Here is a 19,906-nt window from a genome sequence, read left to right on the forward strand (position 1 = left end):
ACTAGATATTCTACGATTAATTCTTAAGCAAATTTTTTAAACAAACTTTTGATAGTAATGACACTAGACACAGTATAATTTGATTATAAATACATGTTCAAGTATAAACTTGACGCGTAATGTATAAATAATTCAGAAGAATGAGAGTATTCATGATGATCCATTATTTAATCTGACATAGTTGTTTAATTTTTTATTCTTAAAATTCTCATCTTAATGTGCCATAAAATTATTAAATATTCCCCCAATTTATTTTTAAAAAATGCTTAATTATCTCTTTGTCGGCTTACTTGTGCAAATATTATCAAAGTTCGCTTGAAACTAATATCAGTCAATCAAATCAACGAATGCATGCAGAATCTCAAATGAAGAGTGAGCGCTTAGTGAGCAACTGTTCGTGATTAGCATATATTCTTATCTTATATTCTAAAAGTTACACCAATCATGAATAACCGCTCAATGAACAGTCGTGCTTCTAGATGCACGCAAGATCACGCGAAATCTATCGAAAACCGCCGAGCAGTTTTGAATAATTTTGATGCGAGAATTTAAAATTATTTAAATAAGTAATTATGGAGAATAGATGTAATTCGCGAGATATATCGAAAAAATAATATTTTCTCTTGAAAAGTTCATCACGTAAAAATGGATGTTTGACACGATAATACACGCATTCGAATTTTTGGTGACATATATATATCTCTATATAATTACTTCCCTGGGAAAAAAAGTTGGCTATATATGGATTTTGTCAATATCTGATCATGTCTTATCAAGTATAGTCATATATGATATTATATGATAATTAAATATAAAATCGTATAATATCATATATGATTTTATTTAATTATCATATTATTATATATAACTACAGTCGGACCTTTTATCCTATGATCCTCTTATGCTACGAAACCTCTTATCCTACGACAAAAAATCTTCTTATGCTACGACCGCGAAAGGGGAATTATATCCCCACTCTCAAATTTTTGTCGTACGATCAGAGGTTTAAGGGGAAGATTCCGGACCGAAAATATCGTAGGATAAGAGGTCCGACTGTATATTTGGCAAGATATGCTCAAATATTGACAAAATCTATATATCGCCAGATATGGACTTTTTTTTCCCGAGTCTGTAATATAAAAATTATATTTTTTACGCATATAAAAAGGAATTACATTTCTCTCTATGTAAGTAATTTAAATATAAAGCTGAACAATCAGTGTAACATTAATTGATATTTATAGAAGAAAATATTATAGTATACTATACTATATGGGCGCGTTCGAGGATACACTATTAGCGTTAACAGCGTCGTTCTATCTTTGTTCAACTTTTAATGGGTAACAAAGATAGAATGACGCTGTTAGCGCTAATAGTGTCTCCCCGAACGTGCTCTATATAAAAAGATTTTTATTTGAAAAAAAATTACACACCCAATTGCGTAGCAATACAGACAGATCGCGCTTTCATGAGCGTAAGATGTCGCCATCTGCCAGCGAATTGGGTCATCCTTATTGTCAGTGTGTCACGTGTCATGTGTCAGTGATTCATGGAGTCGCGTGGAGTTGTGAGATATATATGTTGAGCGAATTTTTGCATTGTTAAACGTTCCTTACAATTATGCTGTAATTATACGTGCCATTCTGAAAACGGTATCCAGCTCGAGCTCCGAAAACGTAAGCATCGTTGTCGACGCATCAACGCGACACGAGAAAGCCTAACAAACGTGCGGCGCATCAAACATCAAATTGCCAGTTTGTCCGGCAGCAAAATGACAGCGAGTGACTCTACCACGGACGACAGTCTTTATCCGATTGCGGTTTTGATCGACGAGCTAGAAAACGAAGATGTCCAGGTAATTGTTGCTTACGACGATTAAGAGCGAGTTTTTTTATTTCTTCGTCTTCCGAAATGTTCGTTTTCTTATTCAATCGCTAAGTAAAGCGTTGCCGACATAGCGGCAATTTTTGAAAAAAAAGCTAACATCCTTCGTCGAGTTTGTGAGCGCTATATCTCAAAGATAATACGTATAATACAATTGAGAAAACGTTCGTGCAATTGTTTATGAGAAAGAAGTCTGATTAAATTTTTAACCACTTTTTGCATTTGGACATTTAAAGTATGAAAATTGCTCTATTTCTATATACATTGATATATCTTAGTAGTATATTATTCTTTTTATTACAGCTACGTCTTAATTCTATCAAGAAACTATCAGCGATTGCACTTACACTTGGTATCGGACATACACGGAGTGAGTTAATATCATTTTTAATGGAGACTATTTATGATGAGGATGAAGTCCTTGCAGTGACTGAACAACTCAGCACATTTAATCCTCTCATTGATGGGCCAGAATATGTGCATTGTTTATTGATAATAACAATGGATTTATTTTGAATAGTATTTAACACAAGTTCTACTGAGCGTCAGATATATTTTAATAATTTTTCTATTCTATCAAAAAAATATAAATTTTTAATTTAGCCACCATTAGAATCTCTGGCTACTGTCGAAGAAACTATGGTTCGTGATAAAGCGGCGGAATCTTTAAGAAATATTGCAAGTTAACACAGTCCTGCAGATTTGGAAGAGCATTTTGTTCTTTTGGTACAGCGCTTAGCTTCAGGAGACTGGTTTACGTCAAGAACATCAGCATGTGGATTGTTCAATGTTTGCTATCCAAGAGTGAGTCCAGCCATCAAAGGTAACTGTACAATAATTTGATCTTTATAAATTTTATGTTGAATAAATTTTTAATACAGAATAAATCTGAAAAAAATATGAAAACAGATTTTAAAAACTTAAATATTACAGCGGAATTGCGAAATCACTTTCGCAGCTTGTGCCAGGATGATACACCTATGGCAAGATGCTTAGCAACCTCTAAATTAGGTGAATTGGCAAAAGTTGTGGAAATTGAATATCTTAAACAAGATTTAATTTCTATGTTTGTTATCCTTGCTCAGGATAAACAAGTAAGTTCGTTAAAACTGAAATTTCACAATTCTCTCTTTTCATTGTAGATTATATTCACACATGCACTAATAATTTTACAGGATTCAGTTCGTCTTTTGGCTGTCGAAGCTCGTGTTAATATTGCAGTCTTGTTACAACAAGAAGATGTTGAACAAATAGTTATGCCTACACTTCAGCAGTGTGCTAGTGATCAATCATGGCGTGTTCGTTATGTGGTGGTAGACAAATTTACAGATGTATGTATTACTGTTTAAAATTTAAATACAAGTAAAAAATTTTTTGAGACTAAAAATACTGTATTCTTACAAAATAATATTTTACTCTCTATCTATGAATATATATATTATCTATGAACATTTTTTTTATAGCTTCAAAAGGCTGTTGGTCCAGAAATAACAAAAACAGATCTTGTACCAACATTTCAAGTATTATTAAAGGATATTGAAGCAGAAGTGCAAGCAGCAGCTGCTGATAAAGTTCGCAATTTCTGCCAAAATCTTGATCAATTCAATCAGGAGTCTATAATAATGACAAATATATTACCCATTATTAAAGAATTAGTGGCAGATCAAACCAACATGTAAAGTCAGCTTTAGCAAGCGTGATCATAGGATTGAGTCCTATACTTGGAAAGCACAAGTAAAAATCAATCACATTTTGATGTTGCAATATAATAATTGATTGATAATCACATTTTAATATTTTTGCAGCACAATCGAACATCTATTACTTCTATTCTTTCCCAGCTTAGAAATAAATGTCCAGAGGTGCGACTCATATTACTAGCAACCTAGAATGCGTTAACAAAGTTATTGGCATACAACAACTTTCACAATCTCTCTTACCTGCCATTGTGGAATTAGCTGAAGATTCTAAGTGGCATGTGCGACTAGCTATTATCGAGTAATTATATTTTATTAATTTATCTAATTTATATAATTGAAATTAAAAAAAAAAGAATAAGATACTTGCAATAAGATATTTGTACTACTGATTTGGCATTTTAGGTACATGCCATTGTTAGCTGGACAGCTTGGAGTAGAATTTTTTGATGAGAAATTAAATTCTTTGTGTATGACTTGGTTAGTAGATCATGTTTACGCAATTTGGGAAGCTGCTATTTTAAATCCGAAAAAACTGGTAGAAAAGTTTGGTCCCGAATGGGCACAGAATACAGTGATACCCAAAGTCTTGGCTATGGATCAGAACTATCTTCAGAATGACATGCTTGTTCTATATTAATATAAGCTACATTATTGTGCTACATGACTTTGAAACAGAGATTATGCTAGTATTTTAAAAAATCCATTTCAAAATATAAGAAGACCATCTCTCTTGTTTTATAAAAATAATATAAAAATAAATAATATAAAAGTAGTTTGTGACACGAAATTGCTAATTCCAATTATTTTAAACAATCGAAATGTTTAATAAAATTTGCTTTAAAAGTACACTTTTTGAAACAATACTATTTCAGTCTCGATTTTATTTTAAAAGTACATAATTGTTATTTTATAGAGAATCAATTTTCTATATTATATTATAAATAAATGAGGCTTTGCACCATTCTCAGTGGCTCAATCAAATAGCATTGATTACTTTGTCACCCTTATTTAGAAACCAATATATATATTAAATAAATCACAGTCTTTGTAGAGTACAGGATATTTAAAATATTAGTTTTATTTTATAGTTCTTGAATTAAACTTGTGCTTTTTTAACGTAATTCAAAACATCCTTTTAATAGACAAACAAATCATTTAGTATTAAAAACTTAATAGAAACTTAACAGATTTCTTACTCTTTAGATAATCATAGTCCAAAATTTTTAACCAATACCTAAATGATCAAAATTTGAAAGATGTATGATTGATAATATCTTAATTATTTTATTCTTATTATAATTAAAAAATTATAACAAAATTTTTTATTTGTAATGATCACATATATAAGTGTTTTTATCGAAATACATTTACTGTGCACCCAAAGGCTACAAACATCACTTATTAATTTACTCCCACGTTATCTCTAAAGCATCTTTCGTAAAAGAAATACATACCTCTTGATTTGGTTGAGAAGTTATAATGTTACTGAATATTTAAAGCATATGTTACATGCATTACATATACATTACATTAGCACTTTAGGTGTTCCAAATTAGAAATATATACCATTTCACGTCAAATCCGAATAGATTTGAATTAGAAAAAATTACATTAAATAATCACAAAAATTAAATCGTCAAAATTAAACTAATTAATGCATAAACATTGTAAAAATTATAATTAATATTAAAATAATAAAAGATTTAAAACTTATCAAAAAAAGGTTTTGATTTTCAAAGCTCGCCATCGTTATAATAAAATATTAGTACTTCTGGCGACATTTTTAGATATTTTGTTGTATGAATTTCTATTTCTCTTTCTAATATTGATTAATAAATGGTATTATAAAAACATCAATTTTTGTGATATCCAAATTTCCAACAATATCTCAAATATACTGTACTTCCCTTACTGATTACAAATGTTTATCGAAAATGGAGCAAGATTATTTTATTACATTAACGGTAGAATATTTGCTTGAAAATGAAAATTCTTAGACTAATTTGTTTTTATTAATTGTATGAAAGAAATTTTTTTGTATTGGTTATAGACACAGCGTAATTAAATCGTGGCTGTAAGAAATTGCAATAATCAGTAACTTATTCATTTTATTAAAATATAAACATTTTATACTTGAAATATTTATTTTTGCCCGGTCAAATAAATCTTTTGAAGTTTTAAGAATCTTACAAGCGGTTTAAGTTACGTCATATATATTAAAAATATAATATCAAAAATTAATTCTCCGTAAAATAACAAATATGTATACTTTTAAAATGAAATGAAGTAGCATTATTTCAAAAAATTTTAAAAATACACTTTAAAATTATTATTAAACATTGTAATTATTTAACAATTACGTTAGCAATTTTGTGTAATTTTAATTTAAACTATTTTTTAGTTTTTCGTACTTTTGAACCAAAATATAAAAGATGGAGACAAATTTTATAGACATCCTGTATATAAAAAACACGTATATGTATATATTTTTTTCCACGTACTATAAATATATATTTGTATTAAAAAAATGATCAACTGTGTGGTTCTACTTAATAATACATTATTTACTTTTCCTCAATAGTACTGAAATAATGCTTATCTTGACTTTTGAACTTGTAGCGACGAAACAAGTTCATAGAAATTATTCGCACCATTGTGACTCTTGACCAGCACCATATAAACTATAGAATTTCAAACAATTTCACCAAAATCCAATTTGCTTAAAAACTATATGAGGTTTTTTGTACATTTTGATGAAATTCAAAACTCTTTTAATAGACAAAAAGAAATCATTTATTATAAAAAAAATAGAAACTTAATTTTTACTCTTTAGAAGATAATAAAAAATTTAAAAACTACTGTGACCGAAAAAAGGCTATTTTTACAAATTTTTTAAAAATAAATAAGTAATAAATTTTATAAATTTTTTTTATCTATTTACTGTACATATCTTTAACATGTTATAAAAAAAAATCATCAATTAATATTAACATTTCTAGTGTTGACATGTGAAGTGTATCTCTGCAAAAAAATCATGGATGTACAGTTATTTTTACCTGCTCTACATGTGTGTGTGTGTGTGTGTGTGTGTGCCCACGAGAGATTGTCCACCTTTACCAGGACACCCTGTACATTATTTTACTTATGCAAATCCAAAAATAAAAAAAAAACAATAAATTACAAAAATAAAAGTTTATTATCAAAAAATAATCTACCTACAAAATAAATAACGCATATACATTATAAAATTACTTAATATTAAAACAATAATAAGAGATTTAATACCTAAAAATTTTTATTTTCACAAACTTACTCTCACGGTCATAATAAAATATTAACATATTTGGCGGCATTTTTATATATTTTATTATATAGATTTCTAATTCACATATTTGTTGATAAATGATACTATAAAAACAATTTTTCGTGATTCCAAATTACTAACAATATTACAATACAAATATGCACTACCTATGTAAAATAAAAAATATGTATAAAGTAAAGTAACCTATAATATGAGAGGGGTTCTTAATATATATATTTAATATGTGAGACCCCCAATTAATTTTTTTATTGGTTTTTTATTTTGAAATATTTATAACGTTAATTACCATACCTTTTTGTGTGCCTTTTATTGAGACGATAAATTTTGACTTGAATCTCTAAGATATGTTGTTTTAATTTTATAGATTTTTATAGATACAAGATATAAAAAATATTTTAAAGATATTTTATAATTTTTTTGTGCCAAAAAGTAAAGTTTTTGTTTTCTGTTCTGTAGTACAGTTCTATAGCATTTAATTAATAATAGCAAGTGCTGTTATATGTGGTGTTATATTTATGTAATAATAATTAATAAAACAGTTTTTAATTAAAAGTATTTTGCATTTAATTTTCTAATATAATTCTCATATTAGGAAACCTTTTTCAAAACAAACGAATTTTTCAAGTCTAAGAAAAATCATTGTAGCAAATAAAATACACATTTGAGCCATTAATACTTTCTAGTGAAAAATTTAAATGTATACTAGCTATAAATCCGCATAAAATTTTTGAGTTAAAAATTACAATTAAAGAAAATATAAGCTTCTAAAAAAAGAATCTCATAATTGGCACCTTTACCCTATCCTTATTTTGTGTATATTTCTTGTCAAAAAGTTTCGATTGACATTAAAGTATATGTGGTAATTTTTTGTCCGATTTGACGTGAACTTCTTAACGCATTTATATACATAGATATATAATTTTTTTAAAATAAAAATATATAAATGGCCAAGAGAGTAATGCAAGAGAGTAAAAGCGAAAATTTATTTTTTAATATAGATTATATTTATTTTGTAAAAGTACTGTTTCTTTAATGAGATTATTTCTACAAAAGTTTTATGATAAAAACATTTCTATTTAATAATATTAATAAAATTTTGTAAAAATAATTTTGTAGAGATTTCTTAAAATCTCTTTTTAAAGATTATTAAGGAGTAATTACACCCCTTAGAAACGTTTTCCGCCCCAACTGAAAATTTTTAAATTCGTTTATTTATCTCCCCTATATGTGTTTAAAGTTTCCTCAACGTCAGAATTTCCGGGTTCGCGAGGGTCCCTTGTTAGTTTGCAAAAATACTCTTTTCCTTGTTGATCTGAACTTTATATAAATATATATATTTATATACATAAATATATATATATAAAATCTGAATCTCAACAAGACTCTCGCGAACCCGGAAAATTCTGATAAAACTGGGGAGATAAATAAACGAATTTAAAAATTTTCAGTTGAGGCGGCAAACGCTTCTAAGGGAGTATAATCCTTCCTTAATAATAATTTTTAAAAAGAGATTTTCAAAAATCTTTAAGAAATTATTTTTTTTATTGAAAAAATTAATAATATTATTAAATAGAAACGTTTTCATCATAAAACTTTTGTATAAAACATTTTTAATCTACAATAATTTTCGAGATATATTGAGAAAATAGAAAGTCGCTTTATGTAGGGTGTCTTTTCCCCTTAAAAGCATTTTATCGCCCCCCCCCCTCCCCACTGAACATTTCTAAATTCATCTATTTATCCTCCTACATGTGTGCAAAATTTTATTAAAATTAGACTTTCCGAGTTCGCAAAATTTCCTATAATCTATATTAAAAATTAAATTCTCTCTCTCTCTCTCTCTCTGTTTTTTTCGTATTGCTTGGTCATTTATTTTTGTCCAATTTTTTCTTGCATCGCGTCGATCGTCTCCCAATCAAAATCAAAATTGATCAATTAGACAAGAATTTGTAAACAATTTTGTGTCTGTATTCAAAATGATCCATACTCCATAATTTTGTACAAATATTAATAGTTATAGTTATATATAAAGATTTTGTCGTCATTCATAGCAAGGTTTTTTTCCTGTGTGTAATCAATCTTCGAGGAATATATACGTAAGGTTCTCATATAAATATAGTACAAATCGATATTCCTTGTAAAAAAAAATACATATCTTATTTTGTCTTCGGCAGAATTTCTGGAAATGCGTTTTCGAGAAATCTCATTTTTTAATATGTCAATAATATATTTCTTGATACTTTATATAAGTAAAATTCTTCATAGAAACTTTAATTCTGTCACAATTAAATTTAATATTTATACTTTTAATAAATTACTCTGAAAAAAGAATTTTAATTCGAATTGACATAAAACAAATTCTTTTAAGGCTCCAGGGAAATATATTTACCAACTCTGATATAAATAAACATTAACGTTTATATGTAATATAAATATTGTATTTAATTATAACAGAACCACCAATATTTTTATATCAATAATTTAAACAAATAGCAAGTACACACTATTTACTATTTACATTTATTGATTAATTAAAAAATAAAATATCTTGATCTCGGAAAACAATAAAATTCCAGAAATTTTGCCGAAGGAAAAAAAGATATTTATTTTGTTAAAGAATACCAGTCTGTGTACCCGATCTCTATATCACTGAAAAAATTGTATTCTCGAAATGTATGCTTTATAATTTCTCTTAATAATAAAGATATTATTTTTTTTTTTAATAATTTTTAATAACATTTAATAATATTTTTTGAATATTTTCGCAATATTTTTTGAAAGACCTTATTTATAAATTAAGTAAAAATTATACTTTATTTGTCAAAGTTTTAATAAATAGCAAATGTTTATTTTTATAAAATCGTCTTTTGTTATCATGAGGTTAATAATCCTAAATATATAAACGTAATAATAGTAACTTAAATAATATAATGGTAAATATCCCCTTCATATATATTCTTACATGTCAAGAATCTGAACCTACTTTATTCTTTAGAAGATTTCTTTTTTAAACTACGAGATTCCTTTTGGCGCTTATTTTAGAGAAAGATATTATAAAGATAACTGAAATATACTCAAAATATATATATAATATATAAAAATATAATGTATTATATATATATATATATATATATATATATATATATATATACAATATGATAAGCTTTATATTTATTTGTGTTTTTTTTTGTATTTACCGTGATATCCTATGATTTTAATTTACATTCTGATTAAGAAAGTACGTATATACAAGGTGTTAGAAAAGTCTAGAAATGGTCAAATATCTCGAAAAATATGAAAAATATGAAAAAATCTCATTATTCTGTGCATAAAAGTATTAGGGTAAGATAATCGAAAAATAAATATTTTACGAGATATCTTGTATTTTTTTTGCAACTTTGAAGCCTTATAACTCGAAAAGTATTTAATGAAGAAACATTTTATTATAGTGTTTTGGAAAACTCTCGAGATAAGCTACAAGAATATGCAAAAATATATAGGGTGTTCCATTTAAGAAATTCAAAATGACCTTCACATGACTCTTCAAGGTCAAACTAATGGCACCATCTTACGTCCCCCTAGAAATCATACAACTTTTGTCTGAATCATTTTTTCGAATTTTCTACATTTTTCGAGATATTTGACCGTTTCCAGACTTTTCTAACACCTTGTATATTATCAGAAAAGTTTAAAGAAAAATTAAAATTGCAGCTATAGTTTAATCTTCGTATATACAATATATATAATATTCTTTTATATATAATATTCTGTAAATATTTATTTATATCATATTCATATTTTTTATAATTGCTTTAAAAAATACATGTATAAATTATATTATATATTGTATTTATATATTTTATGTGTAATTATAGTTTGATGATATCTTTATGATTATCTCTTTTTAAGTAAATATTTTCCTAAACGAATAATATTTTACAAATTTTAATATTCAGATTTTAAGTCTATTAAACGTCATGCGCGTGAGAAAAACTATTAAATATATAAAATCAATATTTTGATTTATATAAGTAATTATAATGCAATAAAAATATAAAATGTCTCTTCTATAAATAAGCTAAACAAATGACAAATCAGATACAATTAGAGGTAGACAAAAATTTTTCTTTTTTTTTTTTGCCGATATCACATCAATAAGTATTTTTATATAGTAAGTATGTATGCACACTTTTGTGCATAAACTCGAGCGATGCGATAGACGTTATAAATGGACTTGCATCGGATATGCAGACGACTTTTCGCGCTGTCAACTAACGGTGACCGCGTCCGGTGGCGTTCGAAAGCGCTTTCCCGTGTTTTAATCTATTTCATTAATTAAGGAAAATTAACGCCGACCGAGTATACAATTCCGCGACGACGGACGATCAATTGCTATTTTATTCGATACCGATAGAAGTGTCGCACGGATATAGCGGATAAAGCGTACAGATCAAATGCGCTATTGTTGGCCTCCGCGCGATATATAATTAATTAAAAATTAGTTTGATGCACGATGTTTGTCAGAGCCCAAAAATATATGAGTTAACGTAAATATTTTTCAATCTTTATGATTACAAAAGTGAGTTATTTTTCAATCATTTTACTGCATCCTCTACATATTTCTGTTATTAATTCATCCGTTAATAAATTAATATTGATACAAAATATTAAATGTGAACAATTTAAAGTAATATTCATAAAATATGAAATATAAATAAATATTTATGAAACGTAATATAACACATTGATAAAATATAATAATATAATAAAATAATAATGGTGACACGTAAATTAATATATAATAATATAATATAATGACACGTAAATTAATATGTATATAAAATATCATACGAGCCAGCGATTTACATACATATATCCTCCGCATGTGAAGCGGATGATATCTGGCAGAAATCGTGCACTGTTTTCAATCGGCAAGGATCCTTAATGTAGCTTAGGCGACTCATTCACGAGGTCCCAGGCTTTGACCGGGTTCGACGACCCTTTACCGCGGATGGCGCATGAATATTCAACAAAAGCGCAATGGGCGTCCATCGTAAGTGCCAATTTCAACTTTGCGCTCACCGTCTATGACTGAAATCCAGTTCCTCCACTTCATCGGACCGGACTGGCTGGACGTCCGCGACGTGAAGGCTCATATTTCAGTTCCCTCATCGTAAGAAAGAAGACCAAATCTCAGACAGAAGGAAGATCCGAGAGTAACTATAAATCACAGATTTTTTCCTTCTATCTTTTTCCTACATACTTATATGTATACATATATGACTTATGTTTCCAGACAGCACACGATATTTATGACAAATATTCACAAATGTTTTAACTATGTATTTTTTTGAAATATTATATAAATATTTTATGCATACTTTATATACGTTAAGAAAAAAAAATCCTAAAAATTGTATTCGACATATTAAAATATAAATATAATAATAAATCTAAATTAAATATATTTTACATAATATTTATGATAAGTAAACAAATAAATATTTGTAGTAATATTTTTGCAAACATTTTTAAATATATGTTGAGATATTATGATAAATCTTTATGATCTATTAAGTCTAAGATTACAAAAATATTTATAAAATAGAGTATTTTTAAAATATTCAAATAATTTTTATAAATATTTATATATATTTTATAAATATTATGTATTTTGTCTGAATTTTATTATATAATAATATATATAACTTGTGTTACAATTTCGTCGAAATGGCGTCAAACATTTTGGGAAAATTTGACATTTAAATTTTTGAGATCAAATATCATGTTCTTATTATTCTTTTACATAATCAAAATTGTCATCGTAATTTAATACTGTAGGATTCAACGTACAAAATCATCTGACATTAGTCGTACAAGACATCCGTGAAATATCATTTATCTTGTATACTAATTTGCATATCAGTCTTGACGTATATCATCTTGGAATAATTATATCTAATATGATTTGCACTTAAGTAAGAATAATCGGCGAACTACTTAGGACGATTCCACGTGCAAATCTCCGGCAGATTTTAATAATAGAACGTTACATCGAAAGATCAATGAGAAATTAATATTCAAAAACGCGGTAGAGATCTCGTATGAGATATAAAGCGTTTATTTTAAAAGCGTTGTAAATCTGCTTTTAGAGCCTGAATTTTAATAAAAAATTGATTATAAATTGATAACGGAAGGTGTGAAGAGGAGGAAGACATATCGGTTTCGAATATTTTCGATACTAAAAATTTGCAGCTATTTAACATTGTTTTGCATTAATGTGACAATTTTCTCTCTTTTCAATTAATTAACGTAGATTAAACTGTAAACATATATAATAAATTAACGCGCTATTCAGACCGTAAAATTAATTGTATCAATAGTTACGAGGGGCAACCACCACACTGTTGAAATTTTAATCGGAAGTAACGATGACGATAATTTGTACATCCCCCTTCCTCCTTCTTCGTCTTCTCTCTTCAACCCCCTCCATGGCTCAAACGGTGGGCGCGCGCTAAGAACTGGGACACGTGCACAAATAAATACGTAATTCTCTGATATTCATAGACAATCGATCGGCATTCTGGAATTAGACTCATCATCGCCGATGGCGAATCGCAATACGGGAAAGACGGAGAAAGAGAGAGAGAGAGAGAGAGGAAGCGAGAAAAGGTGGAAATCTACCTCGCGAAGGCGGCGGAGTCTACGTCTTCTTCGACTCTCTCAGGTCATTTCGGGTCGAAAGTTCGCCAGGGCACGGCCCCCCTATACATAGAAGCAGCCGCTCTTTCTCTTTCGCTCTTTCTTCTCCTTTCCCCTCCCCCTGCTCTCCTTCCCCTGCTGCCGCGCCGCGTGGCATCCTGCAGGCTGACAGGTGAAGCCGGGCACCTGAAATATTCATCGGACCCTCGGTTGAACACCAAGCGCGACCGAACGTCAATCTGTCAACCTGCTTCCATCCTCGCTATGTATCCTGCACTCTAAATATGTGTGTGTTTTCGCGAGGATACTCGATTATTCTCGCGACACATACACACACACACATATGTAAATGTGCACAGACGCGACTTCTCGCCGCTGGTTATATTAGCAATTATATGAAAAACCAGATCGATTTTCAGCGACGAATGCAGATTTCGCGAATCTAACGGTGGCGAATATATATTGCAATTTTTTTTCTGAAAGGTGACAATTGCATTTAGGATGAAAAATATCTTTCATTAGACTTAGCTTATTGTGTATGACAAATGTCATCGCGACTATACGTATGTTACAAATATATAATTCAATGTATTCTATTTATATATTATTAGGAAAATTTTATTTAAAAATTGATTTTTTTAAATTTAAATTATTGAAATTCTTTTCATTAAAGTTGTATTGTAATTAAGAAAATACGGTTACCTTTTTTTTTGTTTTAAAAATATCTCGTGTAAGAAGTAACTCGATTAAGCATTTTCCGATTCAGTTTGCCAGGGTTAGGTTTTGGCTAAAATAAGCAAAGAGCAGAATAAACAAGGTAACGTTGAAAATATTATAATAAAATTAAAAAATCACACATTATACATGTCTACTTAATTAACTCTATTATTCACGTCTTATCTTTAAAACGTCGTATAAACGTCATAAAATGTCATATAAACGTGGCAGTTATTTTACTATTCAATTTTCTCACGATAATATTAATGTCTTTTTTATGATTAATTACAATATATATGTCAGTATTATGATTAATTACAATATTTCAAGAATAAAGAAAGAGAAAAAAAAATCTTTGCAAAATTATAACTTAGGCATCGCATGATATTTATGATAAATATTAATAAATATTTTTTCTAATATTAATATTTTATAGATATTTTATTGTATATACATATTAAAAGAAAAAATTCATAACAACTGTATTCGATTATATATTATTAAAATATAAATTAAATATTGTACATGATATTTACAGTAAGTAAAAAAAAAATAAATATTTGTAGTAATATTTTGAAAATATTTTCTCAAATATTACTGGGATATTTATAATAAATTATTACAATCTAAGATTACAAAAATTATTATATTAAATATTTTATTATATTAAATTATTATATTAAATATAATATTATAAATATTTCGTACGTATTTTATAAATATTGTGTAGCATGTCTGGGAAGAGCGCATCATGCACGTCTACGCACGTGTCGACGCACGTGTGAGGAGCTGGCTTTCCCGCGGTTTTCGGCCGCGCATAAAACGACGAAGGTGAGGCTAAAAGACTGGCGAATTAAGCCGACACTTTGAGGGGCTTTTAAAATTTAAATAATGCATTGTGTTTTGCCGGAACCATTGTCCGCCTTCCGCCGCGAACTGCTCGTTGCTGCTCGGGCTGTCAACCCTCGTTGCGCCTCGACTTTTTGGCAGTTCTCGTGACGTAACACTATCGCCGTCGACATCGAGACGCATCGGAGATTCGTGTAATCTCGCAGAGAAAACGCGAAACGGAAGAAACTTTCGGCGGAACCGACTCGCCTGAGACGTGGGCCGATGCAACTTTCAGAATTAATCCTTTGCGATTTCTGACATCGTGATAAATTGGATATAGTGATTTACGGTGTTAAACTTTTTTTTCTCTTGAATATGTTTTTTTTAATATGGTACGATATATTATATGATATATATTATAGGATTATATGGATATTACAGTATATATATATATTTATTTTTATTTTTTAAGTTAGATATATGTCTTTTTCAATTTTAGCTGAATTTTACAAATTAAAGAAATTAGAGAAGAATTAAGAAAAACAGATAAGTGATTATTTTTATATTGAAAATAACACACATGATTTTTTTATAGAACAATATATTATGATGTATATTACTATATATAAATTTATTTTTATGATGTATAACCGTATACTATGACATATTATTTTATAGTATTATTTTATTAAATATATATATATATTTTTAATATATATAATGTGAAAAATATAATCTAAATTACATATTTTTAAGCTTTAGTAGAATATCATAAATTATGAAAATTAGAAAGAAAAGAGCGACAGGAAGAGAAAGGAAAGACACAGACAGAGAGAGAAAGAGAGGAGGAGGAGAGAGAGAGAAGTAAAGAAACTATTTATATTGAAAATATCACTTATGTGTAATTTTGCTAATAATTTTATTTTGAATATTAAAACATTTTATGTTATATATTTGTTAATTTAAAAATAATATTGAGAGTTTATTGGAAAGTTGATGAAATAAAAATAAATATTTTCTGTTGTAGAGGAGAATATTTTTCGATACTTACGTTTTATATATATGTACATATATATTCGTAATTTTTGAAATAAATTTTATTTTTAAATGAATTTTATTGTGATATCCTATATAAATGTAAAGATAAACAATAAAATAAATTTATCAAGTAAATTCTCGAATTTATTTTATAAACAAGTTTTATAATTATTGTCATAAGCATTGTATATTACAACATTAAATTAACTTAAATTTTAAAAATATTACAAAAATAATATTTAAAAAAATTCATAAAATTATAAGAAGAAATTATAATAGTGATAAAAAATGGTGCTAAAAAACAATTATTATAAATATGAAAGTTAGTCAATATTTTACTCTTGTAGTATTATATACAATATGAAAATAAACATTTTAATTATGCTTTATAAAAGATGTTTACTTACCTTTCATATTTATTTAAATTATATACATATATAGAGAGAAAGAAAGAGATATTGTATATCGCACACATACTACTTTATAGTATTTTGGTTTATTATCTACCTTTTATATTTATTAGTAGCAAGCAAAACACATCGATTGGAATATCTACCCCTCCAGAATAATGTTTTATAATTTCAAAAGTTAGACATATATATAGTATTGAAACAATATTCGCGCAGTTTTCGGTCCATTAAAATCTGCGGAAACAATATATATCCTCTTTCACTCCCCCGGATTAAATTTTTAAACAATTTCGTAATCAATATCGACTGCCCCTGTGTGCTTTCCGTCTATTAAAGTTATAATTAAAATATCATATGTGTTTATTACAAATTCGTTACTCGATTTTCTGTACAAAAACTCATTCTGTTCTTTCGTACTGAAATACTGTCGAACATTTATGTAAAATTATTTTCCAAACTGAATATGAAAATTTTCTTTTTTGAGGAATGATTTTGCAAAATAATAATTTATTGTGCATATTAGATATATATATATATATATATATGACAGAATAATATATTCTCTTATGAAATATCATTATAGTTTTTTTATCATTTTAATCCTTTGCATTAACAGTGTAACTTTATCTATAAATCTAAATTCTAGATTAATGATGAAGTTTTTAATTGTAAAAACTTTTTATCAATATGAAAATACATATATAGAAATATATACATATATATATATATATAAATTATATTTTTTTATAAATTTATATAAAAACTCTTATTTAAGAAAAATTATTCTCTCGAAAATTAAGCTTTAAAAAAATATTTCTGTTTATTCCTTTTCTGACACCACGTTATCTTTACGTAAAAGATCTTTTTTTTGTGACAACACATTCTACTGAATACCCTGTAAAGCGTGAATAAAAAAAAATAAAAATACAAGAAGATATGATAGACGTCACATATACATATATCACTGCCTGTCATATCAATCCTAATTTATTTTATCAGCGTAATCCATTGTCTGCTAGCTTATTACTCGCTTTGCTACGTAAGCCCAAACTGCAATTACTTTTCATATCTTTACAGAAATATTAGTCATACGTCGTATCTTATAATGCGCGGTAATAATCGTAATTAAAGGGATCATATAACTATCTGAGGATAATGCACTTCCTCCTGCGATATAATGCTCGTCAAGGAATTCCCACGCTGCAACTCTCGATAGAACAAGATTGATACACACGACTGAATTCGAGAGACTTCGCGAATATTGTACAATAATATATCTTCGTATAAATGCGTTACAAAGTTTTAATAATTATCTGAAGATTGCAATGTATCTTATTTTTATAGGTAAAATAAATATAATACTTTTATTATTTTTTATAGTAACATTTATTTATAATTTTTTATAATACCTTCATTAGATTCACAAAATTCTAAATATTAATATATATAAATAAATATTTTATTGTTTCATATATATTATATAAATAAAATATTTAAAAAATAATAAGAATATACATTAAGCTTATACGTATAAACAAAATTAATGCAATACAAATGTATTGAGGTCTCTAGAGACTCTATAATTTACGACAAAATTCAAGACAATAATTATAATTTTATGTGCCACATATTTTAATATATACGTTTTGATATGTATATATTTTTTTATTTACATGTATTGTAAATGAGTTTTTGTATGTTATGTGACGTATAAAATTTATAAATAAAATTGTCTTGTGAATTTTGTTACGAATTATAGATCGTCTGAAAAGGCCTTTAATTTATAAATAGATATAAAACTTTCTTTCTTGCAATAAAATTACGATACAAATTTATTGTAATTCGATGACACGCAATTAGCAGGTAGCGATGATAATCGGCTCTTCCGTGATTATGATTATTGCCCGAAAGCCAATAGCGTAAACAAGGCTTTCTGAGCAACAATCAAAAGCATAAAGAGCTCCAAGTCACAAGGTCGCCGAGACACTTCCAGCGCAGGTTTCAGCAAAAATCTCACATAGTCCTGTAATAAAAATGCATGTTGATTAACAATTGCGATTATATCTGTTCAAAATCTTGTAAAAATATTTTCTACAAAATTCTTCCTGATCCTCCATTTTTATTCAAAATTCCAGATAAAGAGAATAGTTTTAAAGACTTTTTTATTGCAATTTTCTATTTTTACTCTTTTATTATTAAAAATTAAGCAATTAAAAAATGTGCATTAGACATTTAATATTTCGTTGGCACATTAAATATATATATATATATATAAACAGAAATAGATATATATTTTAAACATAATTCATTTGACTTGCAATAGAAGAGCAAAATTATCAAAGAAAATTTAAAAAAATCTCCGATAAAATTTCAGATTTTTCCAGATTGGGTTGCGGTGGGATTTTAGAATCAATCGCGTGACGATGTAAATTTCATCGGCGAAGAAAAACAAGGAGAGGAGAGGGAAAGACAAGGAGGATGGAATCGCGCTCGTCAATCTTCGCGAGGAAATGATTGAGACGAATGGATGGAAGGGCCAGTGGCCGATCATAATTTTATTACATCGCACGTCGGACGTCGAGAGATGAGGGGGAACTCCGGTTGTGATTTCTTTCTTTCTCTTTCGCAATCTCTCTCTCTCTCTCTCTCGACCGGTCGAGAGGCAATATCGGTAACTACGTTTCACGTTCAATTTTAAATCGATGTCTTACGAAAAGTAAATCCCTTTCCACTCGGAACTTTTCCCACTGGATTCTCACTTACCTCGATTTTTTTTTTTTATCGAGATATTACTTTCTATTTTTTTTCATCCGCCATGCTGTTTGAAACGTCTCTAAAATGTTTTAAATGAGTATAAAAATGTATGAGAAGAAAAATATGGTAAGCTTTTGAGGTGGAATCTTAGAAACATATTATAAATGTAAAATTGTGAACTATCACTATTTTTTGCACTGAATTAAAGAGTTAAATTAAGTAAGAGATATTTTAGATACGGAAAATTTACATGATATTCATTTTCCGAATCCTGATAACGACTGTTCTCTTATCATTATTTATTATATCAGAACGCTGTATGCAATCTAAGAACCGTTATGAGTGTTCCACAAAAGCGATACGTATCAAATGCCTATAGAACATCATATTAATATGAAATTCTATCTCTATTACAGCTTTCGAATATTGCAATCTATGAGAACCGCAATGTTAGTCATCCATTTGTGGCCTCCTATTTAAATATCCTAGCAATATCTTGAAACTTTGCAGCCTGCAAATATGTGATTTTTATCAAATTTAGAGAT

The 19,906-nt window shown here is 27.8% G+C and overlaps 1 pseudogene; it reads left to right on the top strand.

Moving 5' to 3' along the window:
* Window positions 1-1,511: 1,511 nt before the first annotated feature.
* LOC140666101 (serine/threonine-protein phosphatase 2A 65 kDa regulatory subunit A beta isoform-like) lies at window positions 1,512-5,292 on the top strand (annotated as a pseudogene).
* The last annotated feature ends 14,614 nt before the right edge of the window (window positions 5,293-19,906 follow it).

Source organism: Anoplolepis gracilipes, chromosome 5 (genome assembly GCF_047496725.1).
Source record: "Anoplolepis gracilipes chromosome 5, ASM4749672v1, whole genome shotgun sequence".
Lineage (NCBI taxonomy): Eukaryota > Metazoa > Arthropoda > Insecta > Hymenoptera > Formicidae > Anoplolepis > Anoplolepis gracilipes.